This window comes from Spermophilus citellus (assembly GCF_964194105.1).
Source record: "Spermophilus citellus genome assembly, chromosome: 5".
NCBI classification, from domain to species: Eukaryota; Metazoa; Chordata; class Mammalia; order Rodentia; family Sciuridae; genus Spermophilus; species Spermophilus citellus.
The window spans coordinates 164681416-164705166 of NC_138186.1; the positions used below are offsets into that span (position 1 = coordinate 164681416).

General features: G+C 48.3%; 1 protein-coding gene across 6 annotated transcripts in view; it reads left to right on the plus strand.

The window, feature by feature from the left end:
• Positions 1 to 23751, plus strand: part of ZDHHC14 (zDHHC palmitoyltransferase 14) — a 262933-nt gene that overhangs the window by 140820 nt on the left and 98362 nt on the right. The window contains exon 1 of one of the 6 annotated variants that reach the window (XM_081296616.1): positions 10049 to 10208. The exons of 4 other annotated variants lie outside the window; for them this stretch is intronic. The gene's annotated coding sequence lies outside the window, so the exon portion shown is untranslated. Of the gene's footprint in view, positions 1 to 10048; positions 10209 to 11258; positions 11407 to 23751 lie in introns of those variants that run through there. One more of the 6 variants, XM_081296615.1, reaches the window with a different exon arrangement.

Consider the following 23751-nt stretch of genomic DNA (forward strand, 5'->3'; position numbering starts at 1 on the left):
AGTTCTACTGTGGACTTAAGCCACTCGGTTATTTGGGGAAAACAGCTCCTGGGGGAGAGGCCAGAAAGGTGGCATTTTATAAACAACCCAGACAACAATAAGTTCTCGCTGGACCCAATGCGTGTAAAATCACAGCCCCCAAAGCTGGTGTGAGGAATGGGTTGCGGTATACAGAGGACATAAAAGGAATTAACACCATCCAGTAGCGGCTGTATAGGCCCCAGGTAGCCACCCCACAGCTGGTGTGGCTCTGCAAACCTGTCCCCAGACTCTCCCACCATCCCTCCTACTGCAGCCCCCTCTAAAGCATCTGCCCATCCTTCTCAGGGTTCCACATGCACCTGCGTTAGTTGTTAGAATCCAGCTCAGGGTTGATGTCCTGGAACTTTGAGTTTAAGACAGCGACCTCCCCCCTGTGGCTCCTCCACAACCCATATCAGCTCCAACGATTCCAGACCCATTCTTGGGACGAGGCAGCCTTCACACACACATGGGGTTTGAAATCCTGCCTTCCCTGGGGACACAGGACAGGAAGAACTCTACAACCCCACAGCAGCCAGAGAGGAGCGGCCCACTGTGGGTAACAGGAAGAACAGAGCTGGGTCAGAGGACCAGGGCCCAGTGCCCACAGCTACCGCAGCGCTCACAAAGCCCGTTCTTCATGGGTGACCACCAGAGACTCAGTGATGATGGTAACAACAGACATTTGCTCCTGCTGCCCTCAGCCCCAGCTGTGTCCTTGCTGTTCACCATGATGATGTCTGCCTGATGGTTCTGGTAAGCAGCGGGAGCCCAGTGACCTCAGGGGCAGGTGGAGTGTCTGCCATTCTTTCCTGAAGTTTGGGGAAGCAGCCTGCAGAGCAGCAGCTGACTCCAAGTTCTCTTTTTTCCACTGTATTTTCCAAAGGCTGATGTTAAACTGTGATGGCGTCTTTACTTCAAACTAGAAGCAAAGAGAGAGCCAAGTTTGATATTTTTCTTCTTTTGTTTATTTTTGCTATGAAAACATTGCAGAGAATAATATCTGATTTTCACACACCCAGGTGTAAATTGGCCATTGTGTGGGGTAAAATAGATGCTTTTCTTATCACCAGTCTTCTCTTAAGGGGCTCAGCAAATGCCTGGGCAGCTTTTACCTCCTTGCCCAGAGGGATGAGCTCAGGGGAGAGGCAAGAGCCCACAGAGGCACTGGCTTGGTTGGTCTGGAAACATGAATTGCGAACACATCCGCTGAAGGTGCAGAATCTTTGTCAAGAGTCTGGGGGCAGGGACAGAAGTGGAGCCTTAGCCAGCTTCAGAGGCTGTGTGGTCTCAGGCAAGTCTCTTTGCCTCTCAGTGCTGCCTCTGTGAAACCGAAGTCTCAGCTGGTGCCTTTCATCACACAAACACCTCCTGAGCCCTGACACGGAAGGTAACCAACCAGTCCCTGCCCCAAGGACTCAAGTCCTGATAAGAAAGAGAAACAGGACAACCAGCAATTACAGCCCAGTGGGGAGAGTGAGTGGTGGCCGGGATGCCACTGAGGTGGCACTAAGGAGGAAGGACTTCTTGGAGTAGAGCCACTTTGGCTCAGTGGAAGGGATGAGAAGGACTTGGCAGGCCAAGGGATGATTCCCAAGGCCCCTTCCAGGTCTGAGGTGTGGGGTCTGTAGTTGGGGTGTGGGGTCTACCTGGAGTTTCACTAGGGCCAGTGGCCCGTGGACAGCCCCTTTTCCACTCTGACTGCAGTGGAGACCCAACAGCAAGGTTAACTCTTTGCCCACGATTCCTCCCACCATGTTTTGGGCTATTCCGTTTCTCCACTCTTTGTTCCCTGCTGTCAGGGCATATGTCCGGTTGGAACACAGTTAATTAGAGGTCACCTGGCAGTCGCTGCTTATGCAGGAGATTCTTTCCTCATGATCTCAGATTAGTTAAATTCACATTTTGAGACTCTTTTTTTTCCCATAGAAATAAAGTGTACAGAAAGGGAAATGTGGTCTTTAAATATTTTTGCTTGTCTTGAGAAAAGTCTTAAAAATGCAAAATAATAGTCTGGAGTGGCGGTGCATCCGTTGAATCCTAGCTATTTGGGAGACTGAAGCAGGAGGATCGCAAGTGTGGGTCCAGCCTCAACAACCTAGTAAGACCCTGTCTCAAAATTAAAATTGTTAGAAAGAGTTGGGGATGTAGCGCATTGGTAGAGCACCTGGGTTCAACCCCCAGTACGACACACAAAAAAGCATAATAATATACAAATAATCATAGTGTTTTTTTAATCTCTTTCTTTCCAAGGTTATTAAATTTCTGGTATGTTTTCTAATGTTACCTTTTGCACTTACCTGGTAATGGGTGCATAAAAGACATTTTCAGAGAAAGTTTTAAAAAGATTTTAACTTAAAATGGCAGTGTTTAAATAATCAAACAGTGGCCAAAGCCACTTACATTTGCTCTGAGACTTGGAGCAGAAATGTTGTCCTTAGGGTGCTGATTCAAGGACATCTAGGGAGGTCATTTTGATTACTAGTACTTTTAAGGGACAGGGCAACAGCCAAGGTAGTTGATGATTCACTTCCTGCCAACTTTGAAATTATATGGTTCCTGATTTTTTTCTTTATCTAGAGGAATTTGGATTTTTTGCACATAAGATGAAACTTCATTAATAAGTATATACCCTATTATTTCAAATTTATGTAAATTCAAATCCACACAAAATGTACACGTCTGCTTAAAGTCACAGGTGTCAGCACTGGGGGACAATCTGATGAAAAAGTGGGGACCCCAGGAGGCAGATCCTCACAGTGAGAGGGACCTTGTCCTATGGCTGGAGTCAGGCATGACAGTTCAGGTTGAGGTCAGGGTCATCCCACATGGAGCCTGTTACATACAATGGGTTCAACAATTCTGGAAGCAGCCTTGAGTTAGGGCTGCTTGTGGTGCCACTGAACCCTGTCTTTTGAGCAGGTGACTTCTGTCTTTGTCCTCGTGGGCTGCTATAACAAAGTACCACCTCTGGTAGCTTAGGAACAGCAGGATTTTATTTCCCACAATTCTGGCAAGCCCAAGATCAAGAGGCTGGCAGATTGGGTGTCTTTCTGATTCAAGGATGGCAGCCCCGGGTCAAGGCCATCTTTGGAGCTTCTTTTATAAGGTCTCTAATCCCATTCCTAGCCCAAGACCCTCCAGTTGGTGATCAGGTTTCAACGAGTGACTTAGAGTGGGGCACAGACATCAAGACCTCAGCAGCTCTTAGACTCCTTGGCTTCCTGGAAAGTTGGAACTCAGGAGTGGGGACGGAAGGCAGAGGCCACTGTGAAGTCTCTGGCAGAGTCATGGCCTCAAGCCACACCACCCACTCCCAGGACCAAAGGAGCATTCCTGACAGACTGGACCGGCTTCCCAATAACAGAATAGGAATGTGTGCTTTAGAAACTAAAGCCACACAATAAAGGGGACACACTGGAGACACTGCATTATCCAAACTAACCTAGGAAGTGCTAAGTGTGTAACAGGTTGCGTTTTTAAAAACCCCCAAAGTCCAGTTGCACAGGTGTTCCACATTAGCACGAGCTGGTATGGGTCTACCCTTCACATTGCTCCTCAAGATGACTTTTGACAAGTGACTCAATGACACTGTTTGATCATCTGTTACCCTACCCATAGGATTACTGTGGAAATTAAGTATGTTCTTTGTAGTAGGTTCCTGGACCTATTTCATTCAATATGTTAGTTCCTGCCTTCTGAGTACAAATATTATGTCAAAAGCCAAGTTTAGATAAAAATGGTTTTACAATTCTAGCATCAGATAGAATTTAAATTGATACATAGTCTCAAATGAAATGCAAATGCTAATGAGAAACGAGTAAATCTGTTCACAGTGATGGAGTCACACTGGGCCCCTCCTTCTCACACCAGCCTTTCATTAAGAGTGGGGGAAATTCAGGGCTGGGGCTGGGGCTCAGTGGTAGAGCACTCGCCTAGCATGTGTGAGGCACTGGGTTTGATCCTCAGCACCGCATAAAAATAATATAATAATAAAGTGAAGATGTTGTGCCCACCTATAACTAAAAAATAATTATTAAAAAAAAGAGTGGGGGATTGGGCTGGGGATGTGGCTCAAGTGGTAGCGCGCTCGCCTGGCACGTGCGGGGCACTGGGTATGATCCTCAGTACCACATAAAAATAAAATAAAGATGTTGTGTCCACCGAAAACTAAAAAATAAAAATTAAAAAATTTTCTCTCTCTCTCTCTCTCTTAAAAAAAAAAGAGAGTGGGGGAAATTTTATGGTCCTTGTTTTCCCTCATTTCCCACTTCTTTGACTTTAGAGAAACAACTAACATAAGAAATATCATCTTAGAAAAGGGAATAAAGCTAATTTTTGATGGTACGGATTTTAAGGAAATTATGCCTTTTCTTTTTGAGACCAGAGTCTCAAAAAGCTACCGAATCATTTTATAAGTGTTCTGATTTATAGTAATTTGCAAGTAATTTTGGGTTATTTTGAAAGCCTACTCACTAACAAGTTCTCCCCCCTCCTCCCCTCCCTTCTCCCTCGTCCCTTCCACTTAACTTGCTCATCTCTGGCGCCTGTGCCCACGCAGCCTCCGGGAGCTGCACCATCTCACAGCCCTCCAGCAGGGGGAGGGGGAGGGGGTGCCTCTTTCTCCACACCGGAGAGCATTTGTCACTGTGGACTCCAGATGATCACTTTAATTGGCCTTGCTCTGATTGCTAGTGGAGCTGGTGGCTATTTTCATTCCTTCACCTGCGCCAAGGTCCTTGCCTGCCCCCGAGGGCCCTCTGTGTGTGCCCTTCTGTGGTCCATGGAGTACGTGGCGGGGAGTCCAGCATCCTTCTCCCTTCGTCCCCAGCAACGGTGCATTCATGGAGGCGTCTTGTCATCAGCCTTCCTTGCGACTGTCATTATTTTTCTTTGGGCCTCATCGTGAGGTTCTGATGCTTGTCACCAGCTGCTCGGCAAAGCTCACCAGGAAGATTCTGGCTCCTTTTCTCCTTTACGCTGCTCACAATAACATCAAACACAAAGACAGAAGTTGGCCACACCTGATTCTCAAAGAATAACCTTTAAACTCATTTAAAAATAAAGACTCACTGGTAAATGTTTATCTTTTACTGTTTTGTATAAAAGATGGAAATATTTTCTTGGGAAATAAAAAGGAAGAAAATTTAGATGGTTAGGGTATCTAGCACAGGATTTTAGAAATATAGCCGGTAAATAAGACATAAGAGGATCTCCAGGAAATGTCAGAATGATTTATTTGTTGTGTTCCTTTTATGAACTTCACTTTGATTTATTTCCCATTTTTGTTTGTTTGTTGTAGCCCTGGGGATTGAACCCAGGGGCACTCTACCACTGAGCCAGCCCTTTTCACTTTTTATTTTGAGGCAGGCTCTCACTGAGTTGCCTAGGCTGACCTCAAACCTGCAATCCTCCTGCCTCAGCCTCCCAAGCAGCTTGGATTACAGGTGTGCACCACCACGCCCAGCTATTTAGTTTTTAAATAGGTAGCAGCTCTGCAGCCCTGTGATTTAATTTTAAGTCTCTGTGGCATACAGTTGTGCATAAACACATGTTTTCTCTTTCTATATTAGTTCCTTCCATATCTTTGTTGGCATATTAAGAAGTTAGATCTTCTTGATCATTTTTTTTCTGTAAAGTTTTCAGATCACCTTGAACATAGTTATTCAGACAGAGGTAGCTCCGCTTTCAGTTAACCAGTAGCAGAGCCCCAACTAATCATTGACAAGGCTTCCTTCCAAGAAGAAGGAGCCCTCTCACCTCTTGGCTGGCTGGAGGAAAAGGATTGATCAACTGTGATTCTGTTCTACCCGCCATGGCAAGAATACTCCATTTCTTTTGACATATGTAAGTTCTGTTTACAGAAATCAGATGCAAGATATAATCAGATACAGATACAGGATATCTCTCATAGAGCCACATGTGTTAATGAGATACTGCTTCATAACAAATTGTCCCAGAATCTAGTGACTTAAAGCTACATACATTTATTCTCTCCTAGTTTCTGGGCCAAAAATCTGGGATCACTGTCCAGTGGATCAGGGACTCTCCAGGTCTGCCATCAAGATATATCTGTGGATGTACTCATGGCCAGGCTGGATGAGAGTAGGATGTCCACTCGTGGCTGTTGGCTAGAGGCCACCCTTGTGAGCCTGCCACGTGAGCCTCCCCATGGGGCAGTTCACAGCACCAACAGCTGGCATCCCTTGGAGGACCAACAGAAGAGGGAAAGAAAGTGAGCAATTTGGAAATTGCACTTTTTGTAACTTATCTTAGAGGAACACCCCAACACATCTGCCATTTTCTAGAAGCAAGTCACTAGAGAGTGTGAATACCAGGAGGCAGGGATCCCTGGAACCATAAATAGGCTTTCACATACTGTGTGGGGGGGGTCTGAGCGTGCTCCCCCCAAAACCACGTGTTGGAGGGTTGATCCCCTGTGCCAAGGAGTTGGGAGGTGAGGTTCATGGGGAGAAGGTTAGTCTGAATGGGTTAATGCCCACATGAAAGGGCTGGAAGCTGTGAATTTGATCTCTTACCCTGGCTGCCCATCTCTTTGCCCTTCAGCCATGGGATGATGTAACAAGAAGGCCCTTGGCAGATGCCAGCCCTTGATCTTGGACTGCCCAGTTGCAAGAGCCATGAGAAGTAGATTTCACCCCTTGTAAACTGACTCAGACATTTTGCCTCAGCTACATAACGCACACTGAGATGTCATTTCCCCACTACTTCCTGTAAAATGTTCTGGACATCAGGAGACCTGAAAATACTGCTCCCACCTCCCACTGCTGTTTGGGGGCTGTAGGGGAATAGGGCTTCCTGCCAGTCCAACTCACATGTTTGTTAGCGGGTTCAGACTGCTCCCCCCGTCCCCCTGCACACCTCTGTTAAACAGACTTCAGAAATCGGCTCGGTAGCTAGCTGTTCCAGTATATACCAATCACTTCTCTGCCTGGATTATCCTCTAGGCTTTGAGTCTTCTCTCCAACCCCCTGGGCTCTAAAACAAACACAGAATCCCCTCGGCTATTCCAGGACTAAACCAAAACAAGAAACAACAGGGAAGTGTGGGAAATCACCAGAAGTCCACATGAGTGGACTTCCTCAAAGAGGAAGGAATTGTATTTATGGAGCATTTACTATATACCCAGGGGTATATGTTAGCTAAGGGTCTTCCTGATGCCAACACATCAATTCCCATATCAACAAAACTATTGGCCAATCATTACTCCTAATTTACATTATTCCAATCTATTCCTTGATCACTCCTTGAGTCGGGGTTAGGTGGCCAGCCGTTCAGTCTGAACCCATAGCCCAAGGCCTTCCCACCACAATACCATGGCAACCCTTGGACCCAGCCCCAGCTTCTGGTGTGGAAGTGATTCATGCTCTTGCCTTAAACATCCATCTACTCTGTCTTTCCCAGGTCAAGTTCTTCAGACTCTAGGCAAGCTGGGATCAGACGGCACTCCTCCTCAGTCTCTTCTAGAAACTTCTTCCACTCTCCCCTGGTGCTGTGGACTATTTTTCTGTCACACATGCGTTGCTTCAGTAGTCAAGAGCTCAGGGGTGAGGAAGGGACTTCCCCACCTGCCCCTATGTGTGTCCTAGTCTCAAGGTGGCCCTGTCCTCCTCCTGCCAGTGGCTGTGAAGTACAGTGTCCCTTTACCAAGGGACTCACCAGAGGCCATCCTGAGAAGGCAGTAGGGTAGAGCTGAGGGAGCAGGGACCTGGCGACCCCCATGTGGGGGTGGACATTGACCTTTATTTGTTGGGTCATGGAGAAGTCTCAGTGGAGAAAGGGGTTGGCGCCCTGGCTGGTGGCTTCGAACACTGAGGGACTTGAGGCAACGCAGTCAGCAGCCAATCCGGAAGGGCACTTCTGTGTAGACGTGTGGGTACACACTTCCCTTCCTGAGGGGAGTAGTCCAGGTGCTTTTGGGGTTAGGACCCTTCAAAGATCTATGGATCTTCTCCCCACAGAAGGTGAGGCCGTAGCTGCCAGGTCTGGCCATGGCCCAAGGTAAGGCTCTTCTCCCATTGCTGCCAGCCTCTGAGGCCTAGGGAGCCCCTCGCAAGCCTCTATCATCAGCAGGCCCCGTCTCCTGCCAGACCTGAGGCTCCTGGGCCCCTAAAGCTCCTGGGCCCCCCCGCAGCTCCTGGGCTCCCTCACTATGTGGAAGCAGAGGCTGAGTTCTCAGCTCACTTGGGAACTGGAACCCTGGATAATCCTTGGCTTAGTTTACCCATCTTTCTAAGGTTGCTCCCAGAATGTCCCATTCACAAACCCTTTCCTTCCAAGAAGCACTTTGGCAGAGCTTGTGGTTACAGTTAGACAATACGAAGCTCTTTCCTTTTGGGCCATGGAGCAGCAAGAGGACTCTCCCCTGGGGAGACAGTCAAAACCCAAGCTGGTGGGAACTCCTGGTTGAAAGCCTTTTGGAACTGTCCAGGGTTGGCACTGTGGTCACCAGGCTTTGCCGGTGAGCAGGAAGGCACAGCCAGGGCGTCTTAAAGCCACGGCTTCCACAGCCCTGCTTGGTGGACCTCTGCTTTTGGACCCCAGGTTTCATGGTGCTTAGGTGACATGTGGCTCTGTGGAAGCCTCGTGGCAGCTGCTCAGGCAGTTGTTTCTGGGAAGGTAAAAGACCATCCTCAGAACTGACCCCACTCATTCCATCGGCTGCTTAAAGCTGTACAGTGTGCGCCAAGCCCACAGTGAGCAGGGACTCCATGGGATGCTCTCTGGTCCCTTTCTCTCTCTGTTGTACTACTCTTCAGCTTCCCAGTTGCTTCTCCAGCTTTGCCGTCTGATGGCAAAATTTAAGAAATGTGGGGTCATTTAACTTACTGTACCTTTCATGGCAGTGACACCTCCCAAACACTCCTTCAGGACACAGGGCACGACTCCCTTGGCCAAGTCCCTCTTGGTAAGTGCCAATTAAAGATGCTCTTCCCAGATGCTTCTCCACCATAGGTCCCATAAGGTCATTTTCCCCCAGACTAATGTTGATAATTTTTTTAAAAAAGGGGTGAGAGGGCAAAATTAACTAATAGTCGTGTTTGCCACTGGGTGGTCCTCAGGATTCTTTCTGTTCTATTTAAAAATGATCTGGAAAGGTTTTCTCTCAGAAGCATTTGTCTTACAAGAAACTCAAGAAATGATATGGAAGTTCAGCTGTAGGCAAATGTACTTGGAAAAGAGCCATCAGAGGAAGTCTGGGGTGGGGACGGTGAGGGTATCCATTTGTCATCACAGAGCAGTTTTTGGCTCTTCCCCCCATGAGTTCAAAGAGTTTCAGAAAGAGCACGCCATGGAACTTGCTGGAATCTAGTGAAAAGGCTCAGACTTCTGGGCTTCATCCAGCACTGACTGCCTGTCTTCTTGAGGCTCTGTCACCATGCTTGGCAGGAGCGTGCATCTGAGCAGTACACACAGCGCCACACAGGCCCCTCAGGAGTGGGGGCTTTCTGCACCCCACCCTCTCCTCCCAGGCAGCAGGATACTCCTTGGGTAGAACCTGGGAATTTTAGGAAACATCCCTATTTTCTATCAATGAAAATTTTGGCTTTAGTATTGTACTGGTCAGACTCTCCCCAACATTTAAACGACACTAATAGTACTGTTGTTGTTGAGCATAAATTTTGAAATACTAGGCACATCTTTACTGCTAGTGCCACATTTGATGGACAGGCACACTGGGGGTCTAAGCTCTGTTACATAGAAACCAGAGAGGTTGTTATTCCTCCAGGGAGGAGGAAATGACCCAAGGGGAACGCTCTTGACCTTGACCAGGAAAGTGTTAGTCCCTCACCAGTGTGAGCCACAGCCGCCCAGGTGATGTGAGTGTTTCACATCCTGGGTGCCCCTGGAGGTGTGGAAACCAAGTGTGACCTGGAGCCCTCCCTTGCACCCCATGCTTAGTGGCTGTGGCAGCCCCACGCCTCTCCTGGGACAAAGCCCATGTAGCACTGCTCCGCCCCATGTGTTTGGGCTCCACATGGCCCTGGCCAGCCATCAGGGGCTCTGCACCTGGCTGTCTTTTTGGCAGGCCAGCATAAGGTTCCTTTCCTGTCCTTCTGCTAGCGATCCATCATTGAGAAGCATGTCACCTGTGACTCCTGAGCTGGCCATCTCCCCAGTCCAGGCAGGCACCTTCAAGCTGAGTCAAGTTTCAAGATTTCAAGGTATTCTTAATTCCATTCAATGATTGCCGTTGAGAGCCTTATGAAAAGGTGAAAACAGGTATAACTGTATTCTTAGGGGAAAATATACATATCATATCATCAGAAGTGTAGGCCATGGTGGTATAGTGGAGAGAATGTGATATGGGGTTCTGGGCTTTAAAGACAGTCCCATCTGATTGGAATTCTGGTCCTGAAATTTCCTACCTAAACTGGCTCTCAATCAAGATAGTTTCCTCATCTGTAATATGGTCTGGATAATACTAATGGCAGACTTTTTGTAGAGATTACATGAAATATAATATGTGAAACCACTTGAAATATAAGCACTCAATCAAAAAATGTGAATTCTTCCATTCCCTGCAGTTTCCCTGTCTGGCTGCCTGTTGCTTTACAAACCATGTGTGCAGCCACATCTGTGTGTCGGGTTGGGCAGACCTTCCCTCTGGATCTGTTTGTTCTGAACTTGTCTTCTCTTTGGGCTGGATAATTACATGGTGGGGGTTCTCCCATCCTCAGGGAGGAGAGATGCCTTCACCATGTTTTAATGCAAAGGCATTTACCCAGGATACACAGGCAAGAGCTTGGGATGCTAATGGGTGCTGAGAGCTGCCCCTTTGGGGTAAAGCAATATGAATCAGCAGCCCCCAGCAGCAACCCCACACCCAAAGACTCTGAGAGCATTCATTTGATTCACTTTTCCATCTACGTGCCCTGAAGCCCTCTGCACCTGATAGTCTCCAGCTTCATGTCAAAGGGCTCATGGGCTTGTTAATCTATTGGCCTTCTTTTGTTTTTATTTCTCTCCTTTTGGGAAATAGAACATTTTTTCTTTTCCTTTAAATATCTATGTACCCTCCCCAGCCCTAGTCAAAAGCACCATAGTTCCATTTTGCATGTTATATATACAGTTTTCAAATGCTGATGTCTCTACTATTGAAAACTGTATTGCTTTGAGTTTCTGGGAGAAGCGGCTGAGCCCTCTGACTCACGATCTCTCTTTGGGAAGATGGGCTATTTCTAGCCTGTGTTTACATGCACTACAGCTAAGAGGTTAGTGATGATGGCTGTATTGAAACTGAATCTTCAATTCCTCATCAATAAAGGAAATTGACTTCCTTGGTCATTCTCCTTCCTTTGCAAAAGGAAGCCTTTGGTGGGGAGAGGAGCGAGCCATCACAGGAAGCTGGGGCACACTGAGGTGAGTGTCCCCTGGGTCTGCACTCAGCTTCCTTTGTCTTGTCAGCCCCAGGACCTCCTTTGCTGGGAACAGCCTTGCCACTGAACACCCACAGCAGAACTCAGATGTCTCAAGTCTGCTGCTCATTCCACTTGCAAGTGTCCTACTGTGTGGCAGCCAGTGTCTGAGGCGCCAGGTGCAGCAGGGACCACCCAACCCCTAGAACCTGCTCCTGGACTTGGTGTTCCAGGGGGCCAGGCTGCACAGTGCCTGCCCCAGCCACTTCCAGTCAATCTCCAAAGGCCTGAACCAACAGCTCAGCCCTGGGTGTGGCTCCTCTCTTGGCTGGTCTAATGCCTGCCAACCCCTGAACACCCCCTTCCTGGGAGCCTCCTTCCCTGAGCTGATGTCCTGCGCTCTCCCCTGAGACCATGCTTTACAGCTGCCTCCAGGCTTGCTGTTTTGTTTATAGTTAACTGATCCTGGATCTTTTCTGTCCTAGAGTGTGAGCCCCCGGAGAGCCAGGCTTGTGTCTTGATCTTGCCTTTGGTCTGGTGTCTTGGTGTGCACTATGTGCTCAGTAAATATGTGTGAAAGGAAGGAAGGAAGGAGACTTTGCCATATCTTATATCCACAGCTCCTGCTCTCGGTCTCCAGAGGAACTTCCCACAACTCATGTGTGCCTTTGCCTTGAGTTCCCGTTTCTCAGTAACATCTGAGACCATGTTTCTGTAGCAGTAGCTTCTGGATGTTAGAAGAAAAGGACTTTGTGCAGTGACAGTCCCAGGGCACTGGGCCTTGTTCTATAGGGCAGGTGCCATGGGGGCACCGTGCGCCAATCCTCAGGTGTGCATTTAGCTGTGTTCACTGCTTTAAACCATGGGGACTGAAGCCCCAGGAAGGCCTGTGGCTGTGAGGCAGGAGGGAACAGGCCACACCAGCAAGTTATGTGCTAAGTGACACCATCAGCACCAGAGGTCCCTAAGCCACATCCCCGACATCCTCCAGTGGTTCCTAGGGACAGAAGAGACTCAGTGATGTTCATTGTGAAGTTCAAAGCAAGGCAGGACCCTTGTCCTTCCCCAAAGGGTTTTTGAACATAGAATGATTAAATCAATCTGTATGGAGTCGAGAGTGTCTCCGTGTTGGACAATTGACATTCAGGGAGGTGTTCAGCTTTGGGTTCGACTTTATGAGTGTTGCCAGGTGCGGAGATTTAATTGTGTATTTTCATCCTTCTATTCCTGGAGGCTCCCTTCCCAAGATGATATCCCTGGACCCAGCTCCAACCCAAGAAAACAAAAAGGAATCTCTCTCAAATAGGAGACTCTGGGTCTCCAGGGGTTGGTGGGAAGTGAGGGAGCCTGGGCCAGAGAGGGTGGCATGGTCTTCAGGCCTCCTCAGCTGTCTTCCTGACTGATTGATTTCTCCCCGCTACACTCACTCTCGCTCTCTCTCTCTCTCTCCTTCCATCTTTCCTTTCCTCTTTTTTTCCTGTGAAATAGGTATGCCTAGGTGTAGTTGTCTCTGCCTTTAATATATAAATGTCCAGTTTAATACAGAAGTCCACAAATATGGTAAAAGAAGAACTTTTCATAGTTACATCCCATAAGAAAGGGCATACGGCCTAGAGTTGATTTGGGACCTGGGTTTTGCATGCTTGAAGAGATAATCCTCCATACCCTGGAGCCCAGCCATCTCACTGGGGTAGTGTAAGGCCACCAGCAAAAACCAAGGGCTTCATCCAACAGAGAACATGCATCTTCTTTATTGATACTTCAGGTTTTTTTCAAAGCACAGGTAGATTTTAATATTTTCACAATTCCCTTTTTTTTTAAATTCAATGAGTATTTATACAATTTATTTTTAATAATATATTTTTCCACTGCAAAAATAAGCTGTGCTTTAATTAAATTTGGAAACCACACAAAATCACATATGCACAAAGTCACTGTTCTACCTTTAAACATTCTTCCAATTATGGATAACAATGTGTTTTGAAACACAAGTTGAATCATGTCAACCCTACTTTGGATCTCATGTTTTTAAAGATACTTTTCATTTTATTAAAAAATATTTGGGCTGGGGTTGTGGCTCTGTGGTAGAGCACTCGCCTAGCATGCACGAGGCCCTGAGTTCGAACCTCAACACCACATAAAAATAAATAAACAAAATAAACGTATTGTGTACAATAAAAATATTAAAAACAAACAAATGAACATTTATTAAAAGCCTGTTATGTACTGGGCCAAATTCTAGGCCTTAGGGCTACATCTGTGAACCAAGCAGACAGAACTCACCGAATTGAGGGAGTACGAAAGTACACAAGTCAGTCCAGGTGGTGCCAAGAGGGGTGGGCACCATAAGGGGTGGGCGCCATGAGGGATGGGCACAGGAGGGATGGTGCCATGAGTTATTTGCACCATGGGGGTGGGTGCCATAAGGGATGGGCACAAGAGGTATGGTGCCACGAGGTATTTGCACCATGAGGGGTGGGTGCCAAGAGGAAAGAAAGACCAGAAGGGGACTGGGAGAGAGGATGCTGGTCTGGGGCCATGCTGGTCATGGGAAGGCTGTGATGGGCCATTCTGCAGTTCCATAGGGTGGTTAGGGAAGATTCCACTGCAGTGTGAAATCTGAGCCAGATCTTGGAGGAACTTGGTGGCTGTCCCGGGCAAGGGAGTTCCATGCAGAGGCAGATGCCCTGAGGAGGGGCATGCCTGGCATGGTCTGAGCATCACAGGGGGGTCATGTGGAGGGAGTGAATGGAAAGAGGGCAAAGTGGACGATGAGGTCAAAGCAGAGAGGTAACAGGACCCTGGTGGCTTTGTGGCCCCCAAGAGCCCCTGGGCTTGGGCCCTGAGTGTCCTTATGTGCGTCTATGAGTCGAAACCTGTTTTACTGAAAGCAGTGCTCCAGGTCTGTGCAGGGAATAGATTGTAGGGGCGGAGCAGAAATGAGGGGAGGGTCAGATGCTGTGGCTGTGGCTGGTGTTGGGAGGGCACTGCGTGGACCACCTCTGACACCGATACTCCAAGGTGGGAAGAGATTCAGGAGTCAGGCTCTGAGCGTGAAGACGGCATAGGGCTGCCCCGCCCCGTGACCGCACTCACTCTTTTGTCACTATACACAGTGGTGACGTATAATTTTTAAACTGTTTACCCCAGAGAGTAAAGTTTACATGTAATTATAGAATATTATCTTATCAACACATTTTTTCCCATGAATGATACATCTTAAAACTTGGGTACCTTACATTTGGTGAAATACAGAATGATGAAGAGAGCGAGTCCTGCCAAGACTTTTTGTTCTTGGAACTGGGTATTGAACCCAGGATGCTTTGTAATCAGGTTACATCTCCAGCCCCTTCCCCTCTTTTTAAAAAAGAGTTTTAATTTTGAGTCAGGGTCTAAGTGGTCAAGGCCACCCTCCAATTTGCTGTCTCCTGCCTCAGCCTCCCGAGTCTGTTGGATTAAGGTGTGCACCACTGGGCCCCGGCTTGTGAAGACTTTTCTATACAGCATTGCCAAAACGGAAGCAGAATGGATACCCTTGCAGATGTAGCACAGTTAGAAGCAACGAAAGCTTAGAATTGTATTAGGGCCAGAGCAAATCCCCAGTGTATACCCTAGCCGCTCTGCACGTGAAGACCTCTGCCTCACACTACAGCCGGCCTCAGGAGGACAGGAGAGCCCATGCCCAGCCTGCCAATTCCTTATGCTTCCACGAGGCCCTGAAAGCAACATGGCGGAGTTGGGGCTGCCGCTGTGGTTCAGTGGTAGAGTGCTTGCCTAGCAGGTAGAGAGCCAGTTTGGGGCAGAAAATGTTGGCTTTCCTCCCTGTGATTTGTGCCCCTGGCTTCCTGGAATTTTAAACGTAACTCAAAATCACTTGGCAAAAATGTCGAAACACCACAATTTTCCCTAACAAATCCTTTCCCGTTTTCAATAGCAGATGGAGAAGCTGGGCTGTCTACCCACTATGATTTGAAACCTGTTTTTAAGCTATTGAGGCCCAGGTTCTGTACCTATAAGTAGATCCATCTGGGTGGCCTTGGAGGCCCCTAGTGAAGAATAATGACATCTTTTCTCTCCTGCACATTTGGAAGGTGTGTGACCACCCAGCTGGAGAGCCCCTGGCCTCCTGCCTCTGCCCACTGTGTACGGGGTCTGGAGCCCTCTCCTCGCCAGGAGCTCCGCAGGCAGAAGGCAAGACTGGGTTGAGTACTTCCAGCTGAACTCCACACCTGCAGGGGAAAACCAGATTCCTAGGTGGCTTTCCTCTCCCCTGCAGGGTGGCCCTCACCTCCCTTCTCTGTTTGTAAGCCCCAAAGTGACAGTTCTCACATAAGAAAGCCAGACAGAGCCTGGGTACGGTGAGGCCAGTGAGCTCCGAGGGCTCAGGATCACCTCCCCGTCTGCTTTGAACAACTCCTTCCGGGGCTCTGTCTTCAGATTCTTCCTCTTCACTCCCTGGGTCCTTTTATTTAAAGTCCCTCCTTCAGTACATGTAGCAGTAGACTCGTCCTCATGTGCATCTGGGGTAGTCAACATAGTTAGTGAGAAGGGGCTTTCTCAACACTGGGGGCTGCGGTCGGGTGTCCTGTAGGGGATGTCACTCTGGGAGTTTTGGTGAATGTTTGTTTCTTCCCATTATGGAGCCGAATGGATATTATTTTAGAATCTACTTTTTTCTCTGTCTCCTAGTAATGTACTTATCTTTGCCTTATGGAGTAGATATATTTCTAAGTATGCGATTAAGCAAGAAACCACGAAATGAATGGTGCTTATGTCCCTGCCTGGAAGTGAAAAATACATTTGTTTTACAATGACTCATCTGACAAGGAAAAAAGATCATTTTTATTACAATCCTTACAACCTCTATTTATCACAGTGCTGCTCTGCTGTACTTGAGACATGTGAGTCACTGGCTCGGATTATTGTATTTTATGATCATTTGCCGTAGCTACTTATTACTGAAAGGCATTGTGATCAAGAATCTGAAATTCAAAAATAACAGGTTGTTTCGTGATTTCTGAAACATAGGAACCACTTAATGTGCAGCATCAGCGAAGCCTGGCCACTTCCCCTTCCTGTGTGGTGATTCGTGGTATCTCAGTTCTACATCTAAGGAACAGCTGGCCTCCATGCACTCATACAGAGAATCAAACAAAAACACCAAAGGCAGGCCATTTGTCGTTCATGAGGAGTCATGAACTCCTATCAACAGGATTTTTTGGTACGTGCACCCATCTGCAGACAAAAAGAAACGTTAAAAGATGACCAATTGTTTAGCTATAGGAAAAGATTCTCTACTTCTTGCTCCAAAGGCCAGTGTCTCTGCTACATCTTGTTAATATTGTTGTGTCTTGTTTAGTTTTTAAGCAATGTTAATCTTCTCCTAAAGACTGCCCTGTGGAAAAACAGAGCGCTAGCTGCCCAGTAATGGAATCCAGCTTTCCTAACCGAATGCTTAAGGAATTAATTTTGTCTCAGGGTTTTTGTCAAAGGAATCAGCTTTCTGTATAATTCTTCCCATGACCCAGTCTCTGAATGCAGAATTAATGACGGTGTTGATTCCGGGAGTCAGTACCTGAGGGTAAAGTAATTTACATCTGTCTCTATATTTTCACTGCAAAATGCTCTGATTGCCTGGTCTCAGCCCAGCACCCAGAGAACAGTCCCACTTTTCACGTTATAAACATCAAAACACAAAAAAATTATTTCTCCTAAAGATTTGAGAAGATTGCTGTTGCATCTCAATAAGTCCTTGTCATCTTTGGCAATGCTGCCTTTTCTAGTTACCGCCTGGCATGGCCTCTTTCCCTGAAATGTACAAGCCGACGTTTTGCCCACAGGTGTTTGACCCCAATATCCAAAGTCACAGGGCTGCACCCTGGGGCGGGATGGCAGGGCGAGCCTTGTGAGGGAGGCTCAGTGTCTTAGCATTTGTTTTGTCTGGTGCTACATTAGCTAATTTCTTTTATGTCCTGAAAACGCGTGTTCTCAGATTCTTATTTTTGCCCTCCTGTCCCTTTCCAGTTGAGGTTTTATGAAGACGGAGATGCCTGAGGCCTGCGCGCTGCGCTGCCCCAAGTCCTATGTAGGTCACAATTCTGGAGACAGAAATAGGACTCCGTTTGGTGTTTGTATCTGTGGCAGCTGTGTCATCGTCTTGTCTGCAATCCTCGGGGGGAGTCTTCCATCACAGATGGCTCTCAGAACCGCAGATCCCACCCACCTCTGCTCAGAATGTGAAGGAGCTGGTTCCCAGTGGCCCAAGCTGGGGCTGAGAATTCTCCCTGCTGCTCGCAGCACTTCAGCTGTTAAGCCGTGCTCACTGCTGAGGGCCGAGGGCTGGCCAAGACGTCCCCTCAGTCGCCTCCTCCAGGAGGGCCGCCTTCACGGTCATGGCCATGGGCGGGGTCTGCCTGTTTACTAGAAGGGCCAAGGATGCTCTGCCTTTTCTAGCAGCAGTTGGAAGGTGTCCCTGCATCACAGATCACGCGGTTATGGGGCATGAACCCAGCTGCTGTCATAAAGGGATGGTTGAGGGTTTCCAAGGAACTTAGCACTGTCCTTTGTCACACAAAATCTGATAGAAGAAGGGAACTGTCACCAAGCACTTAGTACTGCACAAAGTTGTACCCACATAAGGTGCTTCGTCTGCCAGAACTTCAGAGAGCGGAGGGTCTTAGAGGGGCTTCCGGATACTAATGGAGTGTCCCAGGTTCCCTCAGCCCACGGAGCCCAGGAGCATCTCTCCTTGCCTCAGCTGAGGAAGCCTCATGACGGGGGACATGCTCAGCATCTGGGTGGAGGAAGTCACTGGCTCCAGCCGGCTCAGAGGGGTAGAGAGGTTTCAGACACCACTGATGTCAAGAAGATGGCCAACTTGACCTTCCTCTTTTTTCTGAGTCACAGTAAAATCCATGAGATGGAACCTGTTACCTGTTCGGTTACTCCACAAAGGCTAATCAGTCATGACACGTATTCTACCCTGTGTGAGGCACCGTGCTAGGTGCTAGGGAGAATGCAGAGAGGAACTGTGTCCAGTCTCACCCCTGTGACTTTCAACCCCGTGAGGTCATGCAGCGGGTCCCCAGACAGCCACAAGTACCAAAGGGGAGGAGCCAATGACTTGTCCTGGGCGTTCAGAGACGGAGGTCACCACTTGTGCTGTGGGGAGACAAGACTGCTCACAGTCTTCACAAGAAGTGATGTTGCACTGCAGCTTGAATGCCAGGGAGCCTTGGCACACCGAGGTGGGGACATTTGAGACACATGAGCTGGGTAGGCAGGCCAGAGGGTGTGGCATATGACACTTGTCTGAGAACTCAGGGAGTTCATATGGCCATGGCTCTGTGTGTGGAGAGGAGGAATGGAGGAGAGGGTGAAGAGGAGTCCGAAACAGACTTCGGGATTTGGGTATCACCTAAGGAATCGAACTTCACTTAGCAGGAAAGGGGGCGTCATTGAAGGTTTGGAAGCAGAGATGTGTGAATTTGACCTGGCTTTGGTAGTGACAGCAGATTGAAGAGGCTTCTGTGGCAGACGGAGGGATGGGGAGGTTGTTTGGCCATCCCAGGTGAGAGGAGATGGAGGAGAGGTGCCCAGGAGGACAGGCATGGAGGCCAAGCAAGACACAGGCTGGCCCGGGTGGGAGGAGGAAGGCATGGCCCAGATGGGCATGAACTTAGGCTCCCATCAAGCTTCTGAAAAACTCACAGACGCGCATTATGGAAATCCAGTTCTAAACATCTGGTAGACTAGAGCACGCAAAGTCACCTTGTGACAGAACTGTTCCAATGGGGACCTTCCTCCCTCCCTACCCACGCCATCTGCTTTGTGCTCCAGCCAGGGAGGGGCCAGGAACTGCAGCTGGCCAGCTAGGGAATGGAGGGGCTCAACTTAAAGTCCAGTTAGAAGTCTCCATTGCGACTGCACTCTTATTTACTTGAATGCCTGCTGCTTGAAGGGGCGGAGGACTCCTGTACCTTCCCATTATGATCAGGAGCTGTGAGGCCTGGCTGAGTCTTCACGCAGAGCAGGAGCAGGCTGCCGGGGAGACAGGGACGTCTGCTTGAACTCATGCCACCTGTTCAACAACCAGCTGCAGAAGGAACCCCTGCAGGTCACCTCTACTCTGCCTCTCCCTGCTCTCCAGGAACAGGACTGAAGAGATGAATGTGCGCTCAGTGCAAATAACTTAAACCACGATGCACTGTCTCCAGGGTGAAAATGTGCCAGGGGACAGAAACCTTAGTTAAAGCCATTGACCTCTAATTTTTGAGTGTCAGCTGTTCACCAGGGGAGGCCAGGAAAGGCCTCTAGAGCATCGTCATGGCCATTAGTGGGTTAGCCGTTGAAGACGGCAGCCCTACCTGCAGTGCACGGGGACAGTTCAGGCCAGGGGGACTCATTACCACTGCTGGCCTTAAGAGGCCACCTCTGTGACTTGGCACAGGCAGGCTTTGAGGTCAGCCAAGGTACATTTCAGACCCCAAAAGGGAAAAACAAACATGCCAAAATCTGAGATCTACTAAGCCACCCTCACGGGAGGGTGCTGACCATTCTGAAGTATCTTCCCTTGGAGGCGCGAAATGGAGAGGAGAAGTCACAACTCTAGACCCTGGACCGGGAGTGCATCCTGCCACCAGGCTCCACCTGGCTCACCTCTCCAGCCACCCAAGGAGGGCTGTCCACTTCGCTGATGTTTTCTCACTCAAATTCGTTAATAATGAGAAAGAAGAAAGACATGGGCCTGTTTTATTCTCTGCCATTATTCAAATTATGTCTAGTTATGAGTTTTTTGGAAAATTCTCTTTTACACAAGTCATTTACCTAGCCATTATGTTAGAAAATATAAAAAGAAGAATTTCCTCCTGTGTTAGTCAGCTTGTGCATTCCTGTGACCCAGATACCTGACAAGAACAACTTAGAGGAGGAAGAGTCGATTTGGGCTCAGGGTTTCAGAGGACTCAGTTCATGAGTGGCCGACTCCATTGCTGCGGGCCTGAGTGAGGCAGCACTCCTGGGGGAAGGGCCCAGCGGAGGAGGAAGGCTGCTCAGCTCACGGTGGGGTCGGGGAGGGAGTGTGGGGGAAGGGGCCACAGGCAAGATGCACCCTACCAGGGCACCTCCTCAGCGACCCCCATCCTCCCGCCACACCCCACCTGCCTATAGGTACCTCCAAGTCAGTCCATTAAAACAGGGATGAACTGATCAGGTGACAGCTCTCATAGTCCAATCATTTCACCTCTGAATAGTCCTGCATTAACTGGAGCTTTTGGGGACAACACCTCATACCCATAACACCTATAGACATTTATGTATGTGTGCCAGGACTAATGCATGTAACATGAAATCTGTTGCTTAGTACCAAGGTTAATTTCATGTTTTCAATATGGTTTGTGTTTCTTTTAATTTTTATTTGGATTAATTTCAAACTCACAGAAAAGTTGCAATCATTGTAATAGTACAAAGAACATGCACATACCCTTTACCCAGCACCTGCTGTGAATATTTATCCCATTTTCTCTCTCTACACAGTATTTTCCTCGTGGCACTATACTCCTGAATACTTCAGTGTATGTCCTCAGAAGAGGGGCCTCTCACATAACTATGGTGCTCATTATCAATGTCAGCAAATTTGACATTGGCCTATTGCTTTGCCCAAACTTGACATGGGTTGTTTATTTCTGATTGTGATAGACCAGCACATTTTTCAAGGCTTAATAGAATGTGAGGCTGCTTCTGACATGACAATAAGAGCAACAAAGCTAATGTCCTATCATATGTCACAATGCAGTTCCTTTAATGAGCTCCTGGAGGTCTGGGTTTAGACTAACCCCAGGCTGATGTCTCCGACAGAGGCTGAGACACCAGACTGGCAGCAGTTGACACTTACCACCAACCCTTCGTGGAATGTGCCCCATTATCACACTAGCCTTGCCCTGAAGAGGTGCTGTCTCTACAGAGTCGTAGCCCTCACCAGTGTTTTGGATTCTGAGTTCAACACATCATTAAGTAGATTTTGATTGTCACTTTATATTGAATCTCTAAAAGGAAAATGGTCATTCCCTGAAGAGATTTTCTATTCTCCACATGTCTCCAATTGAATTGCAAGTTCTGTGTCAGATCCCAGAGCCTAGGCCCACACCACAGCATGGCACCATCTTTTAAAATTCCAGAGATCTCTGTTGCAGGAAAAGATTTCCTCTACGGGTCCAGGAGTATAAACAGAGTGCTATTTGCCTGATGATGTGTCCCTACTCTCTTCAATATTTAACTTGAAGCTTTTTAGCACTTAAAAGCATAAAATCAAATGGTTTAGAAAAGACAGAAGCCTATTAAAGAAAATTAGCTAGGAACTTCCAAGGAAAAACAGTGGTTCCCTTTTATATAAAACAATATCAGTTGGATTAAAGAAAATTTTCCCTAATGTGAGTGAACACTTTTACAGAGAAGGTTCATTTTGTGCTGCTATAATAGAATGCCTGAGGCTACGTAACTAAAAGAGAGCAGAGATTTATTTCTGACAGTTCTGGAGGCTGGGAAGTCCAAGGTCAAGGGTCCACATCTGGCAAGGGCCTGGGCACTGAGTCTTCTCATGCAGATTTCATAGCAAACCCACTTTTGCAGCGTGGAGGCCACTCCTATATTGGTGACCCGCATCCATTGGTGAGAGCTGAGCCCTGGTGACCTAATTACTTCTTAAAGATTCCACCTCTCAACATGGCTGCTTTGGGGATGAAGTTTCCCACCTGTGAAGTTTGGGGGACACATTTGCAGGACAGCAGGGGGCTCTTTAGGTCAATCTTTCATCTTTCCTTTTTCCTACAGCAAGCTCTCAGTGTCTTATCGCTCTCCTGGCTGACTTCTCTTTCCCATGAGGCTCTATGAGGGTGCAGGAAGGTCCACATTGAGGGTCTGGGTGGGCTACCTCGAGGTGAGAATGGCAGCTATTCGTGTGTTCTGGTTTCCTAAGAAGCCCGTGGAGAGATGCCTCACCTGGCCGTCCACCATGTTGATTCCTGGTGGTTTTGCTTTGTTCTGTTTCTGCAAGGTGGTTGGTGTGGGAGCAGGGACAGTGAGGATGGAAATGCTGTAGCTTTGTGTCTCTGTCTGGTGGTCCTCCTGGGGACGGCCGTCCACCTGGTTACATTTGGGCTCAGTCTCCACCTTCTTAAAGTCATGGGGACGTCTCTGAACTTCGGCAGGACTGAGGATCTACAAAGGCTTTTGGCCTCATTTCAGTCACTGTCCAATTAGCAGCATGTACGTCCCCAAGGCTGGTGGGCCTGATTTTTCTGTTGTGGTCTCAGAAAAGGGGCTCTTGGCTTGTGGTCCTCGGGCCCCGACTGGTGCCAGCCTCCCTTGATGTCTTGTTGGAGCATGAGTGGGGCGCTGGGCCCATAGCTTCCAGAACCAAGCCCCCGTCCACCTCCGAGTCCTGAGCGGAGAACTGAGGTCCTGCACCTCCTGCTCTTGGCCATCTCGAGCAGCTGTAAGGACCTCTGAGGAGGCAACACCATGTTTTTCTGTACCTATGGTGTCACCCAGCGTGGTGACAAGAGACTGACCGTGGTCATGCCAGAGCCCTTCTTCACTTAGCTTTGGGTGTCATGTCGACTTTCAGGTCTGCCTCCCACCGTCTCCATGAAGTCCAGGAGCTGTGACCATGGGTCAGGCCTAATGCTCAGACCTGCCCAGCTCCTAAACTCCTTGAGCTGAGGCAGTGCCAGCTCCCAGGCTGGCCTGGGGCAGGCTTTAGCCTGTCCAGAGGCTCATCACCCGGCTCACCACAGAATTCAGGGTTAGCAGAGGGGCACACCTGTAGTCCCCACTACTCGGGAGGCTGGGGTGGGAGGATCACCAGAGTCCAAAGTTGGAGAACAGCCCAGGCAACAGAGCAAGGCCCTGTCTCTTAAACAGCCGGGTGTGATGGCACATGCCAGTAATCCCAGTGGCTCTGGAGGCTGAGGCAGGGGGATTGTGAGTTCAAGGCCAGCCTCAGCAACTTAGTGAGGCCCTAAGCAACTTAGCAAGACCCTGTCTCAAAATAAAATATAAAAAGCTGTGGGGATGGGGCTCTGGCTGAGCACCCTTGAGTTCGATCCTTAGTACAAAAAAAAAAAAAAAAGTCATCCAACCACAAAAAGAATGAAAAGAATTGTTCATCGATTGGTAGCTCAAATGCCTTTTGGAATTAGTGTGGTTTAGCCACTGAAATCCCTTCAAGCCTCTTCAGAGACTCCCCTGCAGGTTCATGTCCTTAGCTCCTTAGCCTCTTTTGGAGAGATTACCTCCAAAAAATATTGAAAAATGGTTTCTTGGTTTTTTGCAAATGAACTCAGTCCTCGAG